This window comes from Henckelia pumila, chromosome 3, assembly GCF_033568475.1.
Source record: "Henckelia pumila isolate YLH828 chromosome 3, ASM3356847v2, whole genome shotgun sequence".
NCBI classification, from domain to species: Eukaryota; Viridiplantae; Streptophyta; class Magnoliopsida; order Lamiales; family Gesneriaceae; genus Henckelia; species Henckelia pumila.
The window spans coordinates 191,632,171-191,654,456 of NC_133122.1; the positions used below are offsets into that span (position 1 = coordinate 191,632,171).

The 22,286-nt window shown below is 32.1% G+C and overlaps 1 protein-coding gene across 1 annotated transcript in view; it reads left to right on the top strand.

Annotated features, from left to right (window-relative positions):
* LOC140892505 (putative disease resistance protein RGA3) overlaps positions 1-21,669 on the top strand; it is a 35,124-nt gene extending 13,455 nt beyond the window's left edge. Inside the window, exon 3 of the mRNA XM_073301427.1 lies at positions 21,596-21,669. The gene's annotated coding sequence lies outside the window, so the exon portion shown is untranslated. The remainder of the gene's footprint in view (positions 1-21,595) is intronic.
* Positions 21,670-22,286: the final 617 nt, after the last annotated feature.

Here is a 22,286-nt window from a genome sequence, read left to right on the forward strand (position 1 = left end):
ATATGCTATTGTTTGCTATTATATATGTGTGTGAATGTCATTATTATGTGTTTTTTTCTTATTTAAAAAATTCCACATGTATTTGAAAATTAGAAATTTAATTAGTATGTGTGGAATAAATAGGGATCAAACAATTAGTAATATAGTTAGTGTGTGAAATAAATAAGAGCAAATAATTTAATAAATTAGAAAATAGTAATTTGGTTTGTGTGAGGAATAAATATGCATGGGTAAATTTATTTAGTGTATGAAATAAATTGGAGCAATATTAGAATTGATAATTTAGTAAATAAGAAATGAGTAGTTTAGTTACTGTTTGGAATAAATTATTGGAGTGAAATAGTAATTTAATTCAATAAATTTAGTTAGTGTGTAATAAATCAAAATTTGTAATTTGAATAATCATATTAATAATAATCAAATCAGAATACGCATATATATTAAGATTATATATTCAAATTCAAGTCAATGTATTTGAAAATTAAAAATTTAATTTAATTAGTATGTATGTGTGCAATAAATAGGTAAAAAATTATTAAGGAGTACTTTAGGTATTACTAATTTAGTTTGTGTATAGAATAAATAGGAAAAACTTAGTAATTTAATTTAATTTAATAATTTGATTTAGTGTGTGGGGACAAAATTAGTAATTACATAGGGGGAAATGTTAGTTATTGTGTAAGGCCCTGAAAATATGAATATTAATTACGGAATTAGAGATTTAAATTTCGTATTTGGAAAATATTCAATTTGGAATTTATGGAAATTAGAGATTTAATTTTCGAGCCGAAAATATTTAATTTAAGAATTTACGGGTTTTGAAAATTAAATTTCGAGATTCTTAAATTAAAAGAATAAATATTCTAATTGAATATTTATGGAATTTAAGATTTAAATTCCATGTTCCGAGAATTAAAGGATTTAATTGGAAGAAGAAACTCAAGCAGGGACTGAACTGCAAATATCGAAGTTTCAGGGGCTAAAATGCAAAAATGGGATTTGACTTGTCAACAAGAGATTTATTTTACACTTTTCATGTGTATATCTTCCCTTCAGCAGTAGCAAGACCGAGAGAGAGATGAATGAAAGTTCTAAGGACAATTTGCAAATAACCAAGCTCTCAGGGACCAAAGTGCAATTTCCCTATTGCAAGTGGATGACACATGTAAGCTAAATGAATATAAACGTGTAACTCCATCAGATTTCAGAAAAGGAAGTCGAGATTCAGCTAAGGAAGAAGAAGAAAGGCCGATTCTTTCATTTCCAAAATTCTTATAAATCAATCCGGCCGGTAGAATTTCAAATTGATCGTATATTTGCGATCACGGCTTCGAGTGCTACACTTTGACGTAAGTTTAGCTAAATTCTACCGTGTTTGAATATTGAGATATTGTTAGAATTAAGATTTGATTGTATAAATGTGTTCTAGTATATACGACGATAGTATAATTAAGTTGAATCGCGAAAAGATCGTCGTTTGGGCATGTTTATCAATTTTTGAATATTTTTTATAATTCTGATTTTTAGGAGCTGCATATTTCGAAATTTAAGGATGATTTTAAGTATGATGTTGGACTTAGATGATTGATATGATGATATTATTGTATTTGTAAATATCAGTTTCGATCCGTTACGCCGCCGAATTGAAGATTTTGAATTGGTATGAAATTCTGAAAATAAGGGGCTGCCATTTTCGAGATTTAGCTGTTAAGTTAGTGATGATATGTGAGTTAGGATGTTGTTTGAATGATGTTTAATTGTTAGTATAGTTGGTTTCGAATTGATATGCCGTCGAATGGATTTTCGGTTATTGGAACAAGATTTGAAGTTGATGAACTTTGATGAGTAGAAAGGAATTTGAGGAATTAATATTGAGCTATGTTTTATGACATTTCAGAATAAGCTTGAAGGACATCGAAGTCGAGTCGACGAGTCCGAATTGATTGAAGTTGATTCAAAGTTGGATCAACTAACACCTTGGACTAGCAATGGTTGAGTGAGCAGAATTCTGGACAGCTTATGTTTGATCAAGTAGTGCGAGAGTTTCAGAGGTTTGAGTTCAGATTAAAGGTATGATTCGACATTAATTCGACAGGTAGTATAACTCGAAGACGTGGTGGTTTTCGAGTTTATTAAATCACATACATGCATGATTAGGTGTTTTACTTAATCTTATATGATTCTATGAAATACTTGACTTAGTTGATTGAGTTAATTGATATATGAGTTGTTTGCTTTCAACATGATTTTTTGTTGAGATATATGATGGATAATTTATTTGAGATTGTTGGTTTAGATTATTTTGAAGTGTTGAGTTGTGGTAGATTGATTATAGAGTTGAGAGTAAACCCTTTGAGCCACAATTCTTTCGAAACCTTGAAAACAGAATCGAAAAGAAAATATTGGACGTGGTGAACTTATATGCGAGAGGCTAGGGATCTGACTTGATTTCTTTTGCCACGGTTCTCAATATAGTGTTCACAGTCCAGGGAATATCAGATTTTACCACCCCGAGCGGGAGCGTAGGTGGAAGGCTTGATATTTTTATGGCCTGATTATATTCCCGGGATCCCAACGATATGAATTTTTAAATTATCGATTCTGTAAGACTTGAATCCTTTAACCTTCAACCGTATTCGAGTCTTTATGATATTGAATGAGTTTATTTGAAAGACATCCGGCAGGTAAGGTATAAGGAAATTGTTGATTGTAATAGTAAATTACTTGATTGAGTTATTTCTATTTGATTTATATAGATGTCTTTCATACTGAGATTTATTCTCACCGGAGTTATCCGGCTGTTGTTTTGCTTGTATGTGTGCATTGCATCAGGTTGAAGAATATACGAGTCGGACTTGTCATGGAAACAAGATATTGAGAGATTAGAGTGGAGACTCGGGTGTTAGAAGAAGTTTTTGTTTTGTCAAATATGTTAGATTTGGATTCCAATGTTGAGACGTTGAAACATTGGTTGAAACTTTATTATCTTTTCATATTTTGATGTTTTTATTAATGCTTGAGACTAGTCTTGAATCTAGATGTATATGTTGTTGCTATCTTGAAATCTAGTTGAGTTACTTTTCTAGATGCTACATGTAAACTTGAATTGGTTTATATGAAGAAATGAGACTTATCTTGTTGTAGTATCATGTGCTCTTAGTTATGAATATGCTAGTGTTATTTATGTCATTAGCTTGATATATCTTGGAGGAGTTAGCATGAACTTGTTTATATTCTCTTGGATATGATGGTGTAGCATTGGCATAAGTTGTTAGATGATCTTATAGCATGGTTAGCCTGGACAGCAACAGCAGATTTTGATTTTTTTTCTGTATAAAGCATTCTCGCTCGATCGGTGAACTTCAACCGATCGAGCGAGGAAGTGTAGATTGGCGGGCAGAAACTTGCTGAACTTGTGCTCGCTCGATCGGCTAATTGTAACCGATCGAGCGAGGCCTTGTTGTTTAAAAAAAAAAAAAAATTTATGCCTTGATTGCTTATTATTAATTCATGTTATTGGATTAAATGATATTATTTGATCTTGTTATTAATTCGTTATGATTTGAGAGATTAGTTCCCGAGTCCTCACAATAGGTGGTATTAGAGCGTAAGTTCTTGGAATAAGATAGAAGTTGAGCGGGGTAGATCGAGTCGCATGCATTTTTTTTTTTTAGTATGGCTTGATTGATGCTTTACTGAAATTGATAAAATGTATGTGAGTGTGATTTACTTCTTGGAAAAAAATTATTATTTGAGTACATGCTTAAATATTTATGTGCTTACTTGATTATGTGAATTTACATGAATTTTGAATTCCTTGTAAGCATGTTTCTTTGAATAGCATGAAGAATTGTAAGCATGTGTATTATGACAAAGCATGAGATTATATGTATTATTTTTTTTTAATGATTTGAATAGTATAATCTCTGTGTTGCTTATGAATTTTCTTTTCAAGTAAGTCAGGTTATTTGGGTGATGTAAGCATCCCAAATTGAACCGAACAGTACTCCGCAAGTGAAGGAATTACCTCCGATTGAACAGATCAGTATTGTAGTAACCTATCAGAATCGATGGATGTTACACTCACACCGATGGAGGTGCTATTTGAACGATTTCAGACTTATAATCCGCCAATTCTGAAAGGTACCGAAGATACTAATGTTTGTGAAGGTTGGTTAGAAGAGCTTGATCAATTGTTTGAATCTTTAGAATACTCTGATGAACGAAGAATCAAGCTTGTTGTATACCAACTGCAAGATTTAGCAAGAAGCTGGTTGTTTGCGACGAAGAAATGTCTGGAAAATAGAGGTATAGTAATTTCTTGGCAGGTATTTAAGACTGAATTTTGTCAACAATTTCTTCCGAGATCTTATAGAGAAGATAGAGCAGGAGAATTTTTTAACTTGCAACAAGGAAATATGACGATCGATGAGTATGTTGCTAAATTCTCCAACTTGCTCCGATTTGTTCCTCACGTAATTCGGGATGAAGAAGTCCAAACGAATTTGTTTATCAATGGACTGAATCCGTAAATTTATGCTTGGATAGATGTTGGGCGACCGAATAGATTGGTTGATGCTATTGACAGGGCTAAAAGAGCTGAAGACGGTTTTATGAGACAGAAAGAAAGTTCAATCGTGCCTCAGCATTTCGAACAACCACACTTTCAGTCACAATTGTCATCACAGAGCAGTTATGAGGCAGGAGGTAGTGTTAGTGGAAGTGAAAAGCGGTTACAGCATTTGAGGCAACAGTTCAAGAAGTCTGGAAGTAGCTTTTCTAGCTCTAGCAGACTGAAGCAACTTCGTATGAGTTAGAAAGCAGAATATTCCGGTGAATACTGTATTCACTGTGGAGGAAAACATGCTAGCAATGAATGCCGAGGAACTTTAGGAAAATGTCATCGTTGCTATCAAGTGGGACATTTTTCGAGAATATGTCCTAATCCATGGGGAACAAGGAGAAACCTGAATGAAGATCCAGCTCTTAGGCAACAAGCATCTACAGATACCTCGGTTCAAGAGACACCAGATGATGACGTTACAGGTACATTTGAGCTTTAAGAAATTGCCTGCATACTGATGAATCTGGGTGCATTGCATACAAATATAGTTGCATAATTTATTATGTTACATTAACTGTATGTTGAACCTTTATCTGAAGTAGTTGCTATGTGCTAATCTGGGTGAACGGCTATAAAAGATGATATCAGCAAATTGAGTCTAAAAAGCTGAATTATAGTTTGAAAGAAATAAGATTGAATTGAAGTTGATTGTGTTACTTGAAATATAGTACGAGTTCCCAAATTCAGGTTCCGCTTTATTTTGGGTATTGAATAAGTTTATGGATCAATCATGATTATTTGGGAAGAATTTAGAGATCTGATAAGATAATTATGAAAAATCAGTTACAGTTGAGCCTTCTCTTTGATGTTGCTGAATCTATTATATCATAGGATCATGACTCTTAAATTTCTTGATATCGATTATGAGGTTTTGTATTCGACCTCGATTGATTTTGATTGGCTCTTATTCCTTGATAGAGTCTTATTTTATTCACTCGCTTAAAGTCGAGATGCAAGTGAGTTGTTTTCACTTAGCAGATTTTGTCATTCAGAATATTTGCTCTTTGGATGGCCTTGACTTGAGTGAGTTTCTTTGATTATGAATTTCCAGAGTTGTTGATCAATTGATATATATATTCAGTATATTTTGATGTTGCTGGCTCGTAACTGATAGAAAATTTGATTCAGAGTATCAGTAAGAATTTTAGACTGATTGATTGATTTTTCCAGAATTTGAGAAATAGATAGAAAGAAGAAAAAAAAAATTAGAAGAATTCTTGATCAACTGATTAAAGACTTTGTTTTGAACTTGAGATATGAGACAAGATAGCAGATCAGAGATACTGAACTTTGAAATGAATATTCGTTTGATTGTGCCAGATAATCTAGACATGAGATATCACATTCTGGAAGAGGCACACTACAACAGAAAATGGAAGACAATATGACAGAATTGAATTTCCAATACCTATGTTTCCAGTAATAGAAGCAGAAAAGAAGAGACTGAGTGAACTATGAATCAGTTTAGCAACTCTAAAGTTGAAGCAAGAATAATTTTGCGACAGATTTTAGTTCAAAATTACTCAAATCGTCATGAGGTTGCGATTTGTACTGAAATAGATTTGTCAGATTCAAGAATACGCTGTTTTAGCTGTAACATCGATATGAGTTGCTAGCTGTTAAGAAGTTGGTGATATGATGAAATTATAGGAATTGTTGAAATTTATTGTCGAGACAGAGACTTTAAATTTAGTTGGTAGATTGTGGCATCGATTTTCAGAAGTTCTGAGTGTTTGATTTCCTTATGCCACCCTTTGATCGATGAATTGTCTGAGGTGACTATCCAGATTTGAGGAAATTCTCAGAACTAAGGTATTTGATTCGATACTAACTGATAGATTTTTGTCACATATTTATTGCAATTCCTGTAACAGTGATTCGATTGATATAGAGATCGTGTTTTTGATTACGAAATGAGAAGAAAAGCAGAAGTTTATTTCTGATGAGGCGGTATTGCAAAATATCGGTGATCAGATCAGATGTGGTTTGATAAAAGACAGAGAATATGAAGATTGATCCGTACCGAATGTGAACAGAGCAGATTAGATAGAGTAAGAGATTGAAGCTTGAACAACATGTTCAGTGAGAAATGTTCTTTCCGGAGTAATATCTGATTCAGAAAGAAATTTCTTTATGATCTAATGAATAATCAATACAGATTTTGGTCAGAAAGAAAGAAGAAGATAAGATATTAGAAAAGATATCTAAGCTTTTAGAATTGAAGTAAGAATTACTTCAGTCAGCTTTACAGTCTACGAGATTCAGTAGTATGATTGAATGCGATTTCGAGGACGAAATCATTCCTTAGAGGGGAGGAATTTTAAGGCCCTGAAAATATGAATATTAATTATGGAATTAGAGATTTAAATTTCGTATTTGGAAAATATTCAATTTGGAATTTATGGAAATTAGAGATTTAATTTCCGAGCCGAAAATATTTAATTTGAGAATTTACGGGTTTTGAGAATTAAATTCCGGGATTCTTAAATTAAAAGAATAAATATTCTAATTGAATATTTATGGGATTTAAGATTTAAATTCCATGTTTCGAGAATTAAAGGATTTAATTGGAAGAAGAAACTCGAGCAGGGACTGAACTGCAAATATCGAAGTTTCAGGGGCTAAACTGCAAAAATGGGATTTAACTTGTCAACAAGGGATTTATTTTACACTTTGCATGTGTATATCTTCCCTTCAGCAGTAGCAAGACCGAGAGAGAGATGGATGAAAGTTCTAAGGACAATTTGCAAATAACCAAGCTCTCAGGGACCAAAGTGCAATTTCCCTATTGCAAGTGGATGACACATGTAAGCTAAATGAATATAAACATGTAACTCCATCAGATTTCAGAAAAGGAAGTCGAGATTCAGCTAAGGAAGAAGAAGAAAGGCCGATTCTTTCATTTCCAAAATTCTTATAAATCAATCCGGCCGGTAGAATTTCAAATTGATCGTATATTTGCGATCACGGCTTCGAGTTCTACACTTTGACGAAAGTTTGGCTAAATTCTACCGTGTTTGAATTTTGAGATATTGTTAGAATTAAGATTTGATTGTATAAATGTGTTCTAGTATATACGACGATAGTATAATTAAGTTGAATCGTGAAAAGATCGTCGTTTGGGCATGTTTATCAATTTTTGAATATTTTTGATAATTCTGATTTTTGGGAGCTGCATATTTCGAAATTTAAGGATGATTTTAAGTATGATGTTGGACTTAGATGATTGATATGATGATATTATTGTATTTGGAAATATCAGTTTTGATCCGTTACGCCGCCGAATTGAAGATTGTGAATTGGTATGAAATTCTGAAAATAAGGGGCTGCCATTTTCGAGATTTAGCTGTTAAGTTAGTGATGATATGTGAGTTAGGATGTTGTTTGAATGATGTTTAATTGTTAGTATAGTTGGTTTCGAATTGATATGCCGTCGAATGGATTTTCGGTTATTGGAACAAGATTTGAAGTTGATGAACTTTGATGAGTATAAAGGAATTTGAGGAATTAATATTGAGCTATGTTTTATGACATTTCAGAATAAGCTTGAAGGACATCGAAGTCGAGTCGACGAGTCCAAATTGATTGAGTTGATTCAAAGTTGGATCAACTAACACCTTGGACTAGCAATGGTTGATTGAGCAGAATTCTGGACAGCTTATGTTTGATCAAGTAGTGCGAGAGTTTCAGAGGTTTGAGTTCAGATTAAAGGTATGATTCGACATTAATTCGACAGGTAGTATAACTCGAAAACGTGGTGGTTTTCGAGTTTATTAAATCACATACATGCATGATTAGGTGTTTTACTTAATCTTATATGATTCTATGAAATACTTGACTTAGTTGATTGAGTTAATTGATATATGAGTTGTTTGCTTTCAACATGATTTCTTGTTGAGATATATGATGGATAATTTATTTGAGATTGTTGGTTTAGATTATTTTGAAGTGTTGAGTTGTGGTAGATTGATTATAGAGTTGAGAGTAAACCCTTTGAGCCACAATTCTTTCGAAACCTTGAAAACAGAATCGAAAAGAAAATATTGGACGTGGTGAAATTATATGCGAGAGGCTAGGGATCTGACTTGATTTCTTTTGCCACGGTTCTCAATATAGTGTTCACAGTCCAGGGAATATCAGATTTTACCACCCCGAGCGGGAGCGTAGGTGGAAGGCTTGATATTTTTATGGCCTGATTATATTCCCGGGATCCCAACGATATGAATTTTTAAATTATCGATTCTGTAAGACTTGAATCCTTTAACCTTCAACCGTATTCGAGTCTTTATGATATTGAATGAGTTTATTTGAAAGACATCCGGCAGGTAAGGTATAAAGAAATTGTTGATTGTAATAGTAAATTACTTGATTGAGTTATTTCTATTTGATTTATATAGATGTCTTTCATACTGAGATTTATTCTCACTGGAGTTATTCGGCTGTTGTTTTGCTTGTATGTGTGCATTGCATCAGGTTGACGAATATACGAGTCGGACTTGTCTTGGAAACAAGATATTGAGATTTTAGAGTGGAGACTCGGGTGTTAAAAGAAGTTTTTGTTTTGTCAAATATGTTAGATTTGGATTCCAATGTTGAGACGTTGAAACATTGGTTGAAACTTTATTATCTTTTCATATTTTGATGTTTTTATTAAAGCTTGAGACTAGTCTTGAATCTAGATGTATATGTTGTTGTTATCTTGAAATCTAGTTGAGTTACTTTTCTAGATGCTACATGTAAACTTGAATTGGTTTATATGAAGAAATGAGACTTATCTTGTTGTAGTATCATGTGCTCTTAGTTATGAATATGCTAGTGTTATTTATGTCATTAGCTTGATATATCTTGGAGGAGTTAGCATGAAATTGTTTATATTCTCTTGGATATGATGGTGTAGCATTGACATAAGTTGTTAAATGATCTTATAGCATGGTTAGCCTGGACAACAACAGCAGATTCTGATTTTTTTTCTGTATAAAGCATTCTCGCTCGATCGGTGAACTTCAACCGATCGAGCGAGGAAGTGTAGATTGGCGGGCAGAAACTTGCTGAACTTGTGCTCGCTCGATCGGCTAATTGTAACCGCTCGAGCGAGGCCTTGTTGTTTTAAAAAAAAAAAAATTTATGCCTTGATTGCTTATTATTAATTCATGTTATTGGATTAAATGATATTATTTGATCTTGGTATTAATTCGTTATGATTTGAGAGATTAGTGCCCGAGTCCTCACATATTGTGTAGAATATTAAATAAGGAGTTAACATGTAATAAAATAGAAATTTTTAATTTAATAATCATATTAATAATAATCAAATCAGAATAAGAGTATATATATATATATATATATATATGCAAGTAATATGTATTTGAAAAATAGAATTTTTATTAGTATGTGTGGAATAAATAGGGGAAAAATTAGGAAGGATTACTTTAGAAAATTAGAAATTACTAATTTAGTTAGTGTATAGAATAAATAGGAAAATTTTAGTAATTTAATATAACTAAATAAATTTAGTCAGTATGTGGATTAATGGGGAAAAAATTAGTAATTACATTGGGGAAATATGAGTTATTAACTTATTATAGAATAAATTGGGATAGAGTCAGTGATTTAATTAGTTAGTATGTGTGGAACAAATAAGAGCTAATTAAATTAGTAATGTAGTAAATTAAAAGTTAGTAATTTGGTTAGTACATGGAATAAATAGAAGTAAATTTAGTTAGTGTGTGAAATAAATATGATCACGGATAGAAATGATTGATTTAGTAAATTAGACATTTTTTATGGTAGTAAATTGGACATTAATAATTTAGTTTGTTTGTGGAATAAATTATTGAGGCAAAAAAAGTGATTTAATTTAATTCAATAAATGAGTAATTGTGAGGACCTCGGGTTACTAATCTCATCTTAGGGCAATTAATTATTAATACAACAATTAATCAACAATAGAAAATAATACAAACCAAGAGCTAAATTTATTTTTTTTCTATATCGGAGCCTCGCTCGATCGGTGAAAAACACCCGATCGAGCGAGCAAGAAGACATTGCTCTCGGTCTGTAGCATAAATGGCCTCGCTCGATCCGGCAAAAATCGCCGATCGAGCGAGCATAAAATTTTCCCGTTTCTGCCCATACATAACAAGCCTCGCTCGATCCGGTAAAGATCTCCGATCGAGCGAGCATGATTTCCAGAACAAGTTCAGAATACATTTTGCTGTCAAAACTTAGAACAATGGCCATAATCTTCAATAAAAATTGATCATAAGCATGTTATAATATCTCAGAACATGCATATATACATATAGCCATGCTCAAGCATCAAATCTTAAGATTATTACATCAAATAGATAGCATAGAAGCATGAAACAATAAGCTACACTAAATCTTCACATGTGAGCTTTCTAAGTCTCAAGTTTCATAGCAAAATCAAGGCTATCAAACTACCATTCTTTCTCTTAAAACTCGAGTCCACACTTGCTAAGTCTCGCTCCCGAGCTATCAATGTCATCTCAGACTAGCTCCTGCCCCACCTGTTGTGATGCACATATACAAAACAAAACAACAGCCGGATAAACTCCGGTGAGAAAACAATCTCAGTATAAGCAACATATATAAAGCGTTAAATAAATCATATCAACTCTATCTCAATTCGACTCAACATATAGAGTAACTAACGCTTCTGTCAATAAAGAATTGATTCATAAAACATCGTTGCCATCAAGAATCGTATCCAATCTTGACATGGATATCCATTTATCAAAATCATTCCGGATTCGAATAAAGTCGTCCTCCGACCTTGGCATAAGGAAATAAAGTCGTCCTCCGACCTTGGTATAAGAAAATAAAGTCGTCCTCCGACCTTGGTATAGAATCAATTCGTATCATCATCATATCAAAATCATATCGACTCAAAATTAAAGATCCACTACCTGTGATGGATCGACAACATCATAATCAAAACAAAACAATAAATACGTATGTGATTTTGGCGGAAGAACTCAAGAAGAATCGTTCTCGAGTTTCAAACTTCCTGACTCTCGATGTCGTCATTATACCTTCGTATATCATCTGTCCTGAATACTTCAAATCTGAACATAATCATAAAAACAGATATATCAAACTTCGTTCAATTTCATCATATCAGAATCACATCAAAATATCAATACATCTTCAATCAAGTCATTTTCAAACCTTCACTTCTTCCTTCGACAAAGTCCAGGTTCTCGAGTCAATAGACTTCAAAATAATCTGAAATTGAGGAATAAAGATGCTACAACATCAGCAACATCTCAAAGAACATCTCGGTTCAATTATCGGCTATCAAAACATCAATCTACTATGAAACAACTCATTCAACCCGCAAGCAAACTTCCTCTGTTCACAATCCGACCTCTTGTGTTGATTGAGCTCGTAACATGTTTGACATGTAAAGAGTATCATCTAACAAAATCAGTATATGATCTTCAGATCATTGGCTCAATCGTAGACTATCAAAAACAGTTTCAAAACATCAATCGACGGCATAACGACTGAAAATCGGTAACCGACGAAATATCGACTTCGAATATAACTTCATATCATTATATATAATCAACACCAGCTAATTACCAGAATAATCAGATGCTACACAAGTCGAAATCTATGCTGGTTATCATATGAATTTCATTCAATACTCAAGATTCAATTCGGTTTCGAATATACAACGCTAGAATATCGATAACATGATCAAACAAATCAACTTCTGATTTTTGCCCATATTCAAATTTCAAAACCTATTCAAGACATCATAAAACTTACATCAAATCGAAGGCCTCATTTCAAGGATTCCATAACATCTTTCGGAATTGAAATCGGATGAGCGGATCAAAAGTTACGGCGTTTTGAAACAATCGAATTCAAAGAAATGGAAATGGTTTCGAGCCCTGTTCTTCCTAATTCTGAATTGCCACTGAATTACACGTATACAATCTGATTAAATTGGATAGATATTGCATAAATTGCAATTTAGTCCCTCAAGTTTTCAGTAATTGCAATTCAGTCCTCGGCCGTCGTTTTAATTCAATTTCAATCCAAAATAATTTAAGAATATTAGAATTTAAATAAAAACTCTAAATATTCCCAAATTAAATATACTCGGATTAAAATAAATTAAATTCGGATTAATTAAATAATCCCGACCGTTTTCACTTCAACCCTTCAAATGTCAATATTTGCAAATCAGTCCCTGATCGAGTTGTATCTTCCAAATTCATCTTCTTTAATTTCCGAAACATGGAATGTAAATCTTAAATGCCATAAATATTCAAATCGAATATTTATTCTTTTTAATTTAAGAATTCTCGGAATTTAATTCTCAAAATCCATAAATTCTCAAATTAAATCTTTTCGGCTCGGAAATTAAATCTATCATTTTCATAATTTCTCAAATCAATATTAGCCCATAATATGGAATTTAATTCTCAAATCCCATAATTAATAATTTAATATTTTCGGGCCTTACAATTCCTCCCCTCTAAGAAATGATTTCGTCCTCGAAATCGTAGTCAAGCCAAATATCAAGTCTAATAGGCTGAATGATTATCTGAAGTTATTCTCACTTCAATCATTTAACTCTAATCTGTTCAGTTGTACTCTAAGTACTGAAAAGAATTCTCTCTGAGTTGTTTCTATTCTAAATCAAGAATTTGTCGAATATTCGACTAAACTCAGTATCTTTTCATTATTTCTCTTGTCTGATTCAAGGACACAGAAGGAATCTATCAATACTTCATTACTTTCGATACGTGGAACAATTCAGATTCATTATATCAAGCTGAAAAGAATAAATCTTTCCCATCGTCAATTCCATCTGACATCGTATTCAATGAAGTTCAGTATTTGTGTCGACTTGTTTCTTTCTGAATATCATTCAATGTTCTATATAGAACATATCAAGTCTACGCTATCATTCATTTCGTTGCTTCAAGATCAGTATTCAACCTCATATTCTGAATCTGTAAATGAAATTCTGCTTTGTCTCTATTATGAATTGAATGATGTTTCACGAATAACTTTTTCGCTTACCTAATCAGTCTCAGCTTCAAAAGTTATATCTATCATTCAATTACTAATTCTGGTTCTTCTTTTCCGTTTTCATTCCATACAGATTCATCGTCAAATTCGTTGTGTATCTCAAATCAAATCCGATCTGATATCGACAAATCATGTCTGATCTGATGTCATATACCTCGGTAATATCATTTCAACACAAGAAATTGGATTTCTTTCCATCATAGCATTATCTCAAAATCGGCTCAATAGCTGTTACAGGAATTATAATCTTCAAGTGGCAACATATCAAATCAAGTAATACCGAATCAGGTATTGAAGTTCTGAGAATATTCTCAATATCTGGAAAATCGACTCAGATAATCCATCAATTGAAGAAGGTACAATGCAATCACATATAATCACCTCTCAGAACATCAGTCAATCAAACGATGCCACATTCTATCAATTAAATCTAAAGCTTAATTCTGACAATAGATTTTACTCATTCTTGCACTTTCATCATATTTTTATCTTCTTCACAGATCTGAATAGATAGATGTTCGTCACATCTCATACAGTGTATTCTGCAAAAGTTGAGTAATCCATTCAGACTATTCATTAATAGAAAAAGATGCTGTATTCACAGATTTCAAAGTATTCAGAGCTGTTGATAACCGGTATCATATCAGAAAAAAAAAATTCATTCTCCAAAAATTCGATTCATCTTCTCTGACTATTCTTCCAATTTAAGAATAATATACTGTACCTTTATCTCAAAAAGTACTTAAAGTCTTCGGATCATCTGTATTGAAATTTAATAGTAAACCCAATGTTTCAATCTAAAACATTATTTCTTGGCTTACTGCAACGAATCTAATCACAATTCAGTGACTTGATCATACAGACAGATCATTGTATACAGTAACATCCATCATACTGTTCATAACTACCACCTGTTTACTTCATCTATACTGTTTCATCACGGTAGTTTTTGCAAAATATTCTTTCAGCTTATAATCTTGTTTCAATGTTTGGAGTTTCCAAACTAACATTGAACTCATCTGATCAACGATTTTCAACTTCATCGGCAACTCTCTATACGTTTAACTTGAAAAAAACGTACTATTTCTGTTACTTCTATTTGCTTTATCTTCTGATAAAACAATTATCGAATGAATATTGAATTCATTGTTGTGCAATTCTTCAAATTCTGATATCTCTTTTCGGAAATATCAAGCACAATCAACTAATCAATCATAATAGAATTCATTCATTCGGATCTGAGGCTTCAATTCATATCTTAATCTGGCATTCTTTCCTGAATTCTCATCACTTCAGTTTACTTTCTGTGTTGCTTTCATCTTCTGAACAATTCTGCCTTACTTCCAATAGAAAAATCATTCTGATTGGTGATATATTCGTCTGAATATTCAAACCAGAATACTCAGAAATCTGAAATCAATTCATCGGATGCCTATTTCATTTCTTATTCCTATCTCCAAATACCGACAAGTCATATCATCTAACCCAAAAATCATGGATCATATTCAAATTCTTCTATCAGTTACAAGTCACAATCTTAAAATACGCTGAAATATCATCAAATGATCAATAATTCTCAAAATTAAAATAAATAAATCAAGATTGAGAAAATCCCTCAATCAAGGTCATCCAAAATCAAATCTTCTGGATAACAAACTCTGCAAAGTGAAAACAACTCACTTGCATCACATAACTCAGAATAAGTAAATCACTCAGGCTCTATGAACAAAACAAGGAGAGCCGCTCGAAATAAAATATTTCAAGAATTATATGTCCAATTGATGTATTCGATTCAGCATAATCAAATAAAAGACTCATCTGTAACCAATTTTTATATCATCATCTATCTTCTAAACCTCAAGATTAATATCCAATTCATAATCTCAACAAGTCGGTAATTCATAAATTCATCAATTCTTCAATTCAATATTGAATTCCAGTTCACAACTTAAACTAAAATAAAAAATCCTACTGGAACATATCTGTAATCTCTATTCATTGGCATACCTATCAATACTAATTTAGATCTTGAACATATCTCATGCATCAAATATACTGATTTCGGAATATTTTTGTAATCAAACATCAAATATCAAACCGAAATCACAGAATCTTAATTCGAGATTCTATATCATATCATCATATTCATATGCACATCATGTTCTTGTTGATCTAATTTTATCGCTTCTTATCATCATACTGATTGATTAAATCACAAAATCCAGTGATTCAATAATCTGCAACTATCACTAATCAGTACTTGGTATAGTCTTATAATCTATCATGCATCGCAACCACATAATTCCCATATGAACAATATCATGTTCGGTGTCAGTTCATCGAAGCAATAGTTCTATTCTTCAGTGCAATTCACAAAATCTCTTTTCTGATACAGAGGGGATCATATAATAAGCTTTCAGCTATTATGTATCTATTGCACCATTAATAAACAGGTCAAAACAAAATAAATCTGTTACCTGAAATTTCATTCTCAGGTGCAATTTCATTCTGATCCTCTGTATACTTCTTCTATTTGTTCTTCATTCGAATCTTCTTAGAATCTATGTTTCTTCTAACAGATTCTAACACACATATCTAAATTTTCTTTACACTGCTTGTTCGGATATCTTTCTCCATAATAAGTGTAATAATTTCTAATATACTCTGCATTCAGAATCAGACTAATCCATCTCGATTCGCTAGAGTTAGAGATTTAGTTTCATATCATTCACTTCATATCTGTTCTGGAATACAAATTGTAGATAAAGTTGTGAATATCTCACATACTCTTGCATATCTACAATTTCATTCTCCTAACTCATCATTCAGCTTCAATTCTTTTAGACAAGGCTATGTCTTTAAAAAAAATGTTTCAGTCGTCAACATTTATCAGACATAATCTGCAGATTCAAGCCATTAAATAATTCACTCAATCTTGAGCTTTTTATCATTTACAATCAAATAATTGTAATAGGCTTGACAATTCTAATAAGGCATTCCTCCAAATTCAAAATATTCAGCTTCCAGAGGGTATATTTTTCTTTCTCATCATTTCTATCTGTTGTGGCAAAGAACTATAAACAAAATGCTGTTCTAAGCACTTACCAACAATCAACATACCTCTGCCTTCTTATCATTTCTTTATCAAAATCTACCAGCTGGTTGCTAGGTTTCGAAGTTGGTAGTCAATCAATCTGATCCGATATTCATCTGAATTTTTTCCCGATATGTGAACAACTGATCAAGTTTTTCAAACCAACTATTACCTACAACATCATCTATTCATTTGTTGATATTCTGTTCTGTTCAATCAGAGATACTTCATTCAGCTGAGTAATACCGTTCTGTTCTGTTCAATCTGACCATACCATTCTGTTCAGTCTGGCCATACTATTCTGTCAGTCTGGGGTGCTTACGTCACCCAAAGAACACTGTTCTATTCAATTATGGGTGCTTACATCACCCGGTAAAATCATATAACAAAACAGTAAAAATTTCAAAAATTTACAAATCAGTAAATTAGGCAATTGAATTTCAAAGATAGATCATGCTCACATGCAATTTATCAAATCAGTGAATCATCAAATCAAGTAATGCATAATCATGCTATACTGTAAATGCATGTGACTCAATCTACCCCGCTCAGCTTCTATCTCAGTCCAAGAACTTACGCTCTGATACCACCTGTTGTGAGGACCTCGGATTACTAATCTCATCTTAGGGTAATTAATGATTAATACAACAATTAATCAACAATAGAAAATAATACAAACCAAGAGCTAAATTTTTATTTTTTTTCTATATCGGAGCCTCGCTCGATCGGTGAAAAACACCCGATCGAGCGAGCAAGAAGACATTGCTCTCGGTCTGTAGCATAAATGGCCTCGCTCGATCCGGCAAAAATCGCCGATCGAGCGAGCATAAACTTTTCCCGTTTCTGCCCATACATAACAAGCCTCGTTCGATCCGATAAAGATCTCCGATCAAGCGAGCATGATTTCCAGAACAAGTTCAGAATACATTTTGCTGTCAAAACTTAGAACAATGGCCATAATCTTCAATAAAAATTGATCATAAGCATGTTATAATATCTCAGAACATGCATATATACATATAGCCATGCTCAAGCATCAAATTTTAAGATTATTACATCAAATAGATAGCATAGAAGCATGAAACAATAAGCTACACTAAATCTTCACATGTGAGCTTCTAAGTCTCAAGTTTCATAGCAAAATCAAGGCTATCAAACTACCATTCTTTCTCTTAAAACCCGAGTCCACACTTGCTAAGTCTCGCTCCCGAGCTATCAATGTCATCTCAGACTAGCTCCTGCCCCACCTGTTGTGATGCACACATACAAAACAAAACAACAGCCGGATAAACTCCGGTGAGAAAATAATCTCAGTATAAGCAACATATATAAAGCGTTAAATAAATCATATCAACTCTATCTCAATTCGACTCAACATATAGAGTAACTAACGCTTCTGTCAATAAAGAATTGATTCATAAAACATCGTTGCCATCAAGAATCGTATCCGATCTTGACATGGATATCCATTTATCAAAATCATTCCGGATTCGAATAAAGTCGTCCTCCGACCTTGGCATAAGGAAATAAAGTCGTCCTCCGACCTTGGTATAAGAAAATAAAGTCGTCCTCCGACCTTGGTATAGAATCAATTCGTATCATCATCATATCAAAATCATATCGACTCAAAATTAAAGATCCACTACCTGTGATGGATCGACAACATCATAATCAAAACAAAACAATAAATACGTATGTGATTTTGGCGGAAGAACTCAAGAAGAATCGTTCTCGAGTTTCAAACTTCCTGACTCTCGATGTCGTCATTATACTTTCGTATATCATCTGTCCTGAATACTTCAAATCTGAACATAATCATCAAAACAGATATATCAAACTTCGTTCAATTTCATCATATCAGAATCGCATCAAAATATCAATACATCTTCAATCAAGTCATTTTCAAACCTTCACTTCTTCCTTCGACAAAGTCCAGGTTCTCGAGTCAATAGACTTCAAAATAATCTGAAATTGAGGAATAAAGATGCTACAACATCAGCAACATCTCAAAGAACATCTTGGTTCAATTATCGGCTATCAAAACATCAATCTACTATGAAACAACTCATTCAACCCGCAAGCAAACTTCCTCTGTTCACAATCCGACCTCTTGATTTGATTGAGCTCGTAACATGTTTGACATGTAAAGAGTATCATCTAACAAAATCAGTATATAATCTTCAGATCATTGGCTCAATCGTAGACTATCAAAAACAGTTTTAAAACATCAATCGACGGCATAACGACTGAAAATCGGTAACCGACGAAATATCGACTTCGAATATAACTTCATATCATTATATATCATCAACACCAGCTAATTACCAGCTAATTACCAGCATAATCAGATGCTACACAAGTCGAAATCTATGCTGGTTATCATATGAATTTCATTCAATACTCAAGATTCAATTCGGTTTCGAATATACAACGCTAGAATATCGATAACATGATCAAACAAATCAACTTCTGATTTCTGCCCATATTCGAATTTAAAAACCTATTCAAGACATCATAAACCTTACATCAAATCGAAGGCCTCGTTGCAAGGATTCCAGAACATCTTTCGGAATTGAAATCGGACGAGCGAATCAAAAGTTACGGCGTTTTGAAACAATCGAATTCAAAGAAATGGAAATGGTTTCGAGCCCTGTTCTTCCTAATTCTGAATTGCCACTGAATTACACGTATACAATCTGATTAAATTGGATAGATATTGCATAAATTACAATTTAGTCCCTCAAGTTTTCAGTAATTGCAATTCAGTCCTCGGCCGTCGTTTTAATTCAATTTCAATCCAAAATAATTTAAGAATATTAGAATTTAAATCAAAACTTTAAATATTCCCAAATTAAATATACTCGGATTAAAATAAATTAAATTCGGATTAATTAAATAATCCCGACCGTTTTCACTTCAACCCTTCAAATTTCAATATTTGCAAATCAGTCCCTGATCGAGTTGTATCTTCCAAATTCATCTTCTTTAATTTCCGAAACATGGAATGTAAATCTTAAATGCCATAAATATTAAAATCGAATATTTATTCTTTTTAATTTAAGAATTCTCGGAATTTAATTCTCAAAATCCATAAATTCTCAAATTAAATCTTTTCGGCTCGGAAATTAAATCTATCATTTCCATAATTTCTCAAATCAATATTAGCCCATAATATGGAATTTAATTCTCAAATCCCATAATTAATAATTTAATATTTTCGGGCCTTACAGTAATAGAACAAATTTATAATTAATAATTTAATAATCAAATCAAATACGGGTATATATTGAGATTATATATTCAAGTCGCGTATGTATTTGAAAATAGTAATCTAAATTAATTTAGTTTGTGTGTGGAATAAATAGAGAAAAAAATTAGTAATCAGTACTTTAGCAAATTAGAAGTTACTAATTTAGTTAGTGTGTTGAATAAACATGAAAATCATAGTAATTTAATTTAATAAATTTAGTCTGTTTGTGGAATTGGGACAAAATTAGTAATTTAGTTTGTGTGTGAAATATATAGGGAAAAAATTAGTAATTAGTTAATTACAAATTCGTAATTTAGTTAGTGTGCAGCTATTGTGCAAATAATTAATAAGTACTGCAATCAAAATAATTTACGATATTATCTTTTTATGATGCAATATATAATATATAATTTAAAGAAGTTAACGCTTGTGAAAACTCAAGTACGGAAATATAATGATAAGGTGGATTATTTTTACATCAATAATAAACTTAATATTTTTATGAAGTGATTTTCTTATATAAAATATGCAATTCTCTTTCTTTCAGAGTCTGTACTGTTTGGTGTTTTGGTTGAATAAGGCAAATAATCGATGTCTTTTCTAATTAAGTATGTAGTTGAATAGGAATACACTAAAAAAAGAACTCGAATATTTAACATCATCACTTATCTTTAATGTCACAAAGAGCTAGGTTGACATGACTCTTAATATCATTGTTTCAACAAAAAAATCTCTCTAAATGAGGAGGATTGCCGCATAACCAATTGTTTTTGACAACCTGAATTAGTGAAGCAATTTGCACCGATTCATAAGAATGACAATTTTCTCCAAACCCAATGGATAATTGGATATTCTATCCGAATATAGGAGGATATGGAGGGAGTTTTTGTATCCGATTATATAAATGGGTAATCGGGTATGATGATTTTCGAGTTTGGAGATGAGGCGGATGTAGTAACATCCTACCCATACACATACCCGATCTGGATAACCGATTATATATATGTACATGCATATACATTTATATATATTTATTTGTATTAAACAAATATTAATTCTAAAATAATGATATTTTAATTTATTTGTTTCGATAAAATTTTGGAAATTCATTCATCACATTAAATGAATTAGTTAGTCAATCAATCAAATACATGGATAATGAGTGGCGCATTAAATGAATTAGTCAATCAAATACATGGATACATTGAGCAAATTAAATTAAATTAAAGCAAATTAAACGACACGGCCGATGGAATGAGATATATAAACTTTTGATGATGTCATCGATATCATCCTTTGCAAACGAGTGAGCAACAAGATTTCTGGATTCTTATTAATTAAGGGGATCTAAAAGGGGTCCATAGGAGGAATATCTCTTGAGCCAGCGGAAAAAAAGAACAAGTGCCGCATGTGGCTTGATATGGGTTACATATAGATTATGACCATTTCTTAATTGTTTCTTGATCTATGTTTTTCTTTGTAGTTTGATATTTAATTTCTATTCTATGCATTGATTTGAATTATCTACTGTCGTAATCATATTATATATAAACAGCAAGCGATTCGTGAGCTATGGATGGTCGAAAGCGATCTTCATTATCAAAGTAAAAGGTTAAGAAATGCATGTACATACAAAGAAAGTTCATGGTTTTGGCTCAGTCAAGACTCAAGGAGGATGATCTGCCAAGGTTTCTCTCCTTTTCTTGGAGCGTTGTCTGGGAAGGTTGTTCATTCTTCTATATGCTATTGTTTGCTATTATATATGTGTGTGAATGTCATTATTATGTGTTTTTTTTCTTATTTAAAAAATTCCACATGTATTTGAAAATTAGAAATTTAATTAGTATGTGTGGAATAAATAGGGATCAAACAATTAGTAATATAGTTAGTGTGTGAAATAAATAAGAGCAAATAATTTAATAAATTAGAAAATAGTACTTTGGTTTGTGTGAGGAATAAATATGCATGGGTAAATTTATTTAGTGTGTGAAATAAATAGGAGCAATATTAGAATTGATAATTTAGTAAATAAGAAATGAGTAGTTTAGTTACTGTTTGGAATAAATTATTGGAGTGAAATAGTAATTTAATTCAATAAATTTAGTTAGTGTGTAATAAATCAAAATTTGTAATTGAATAATCATATTAATAATAATCAAATCAGAATACGCATATATATTAAGATTATATATTCAAATTCAAGTCAATGTATTTGAAAATTAAAAATTTAATTTAATTAGTATGTA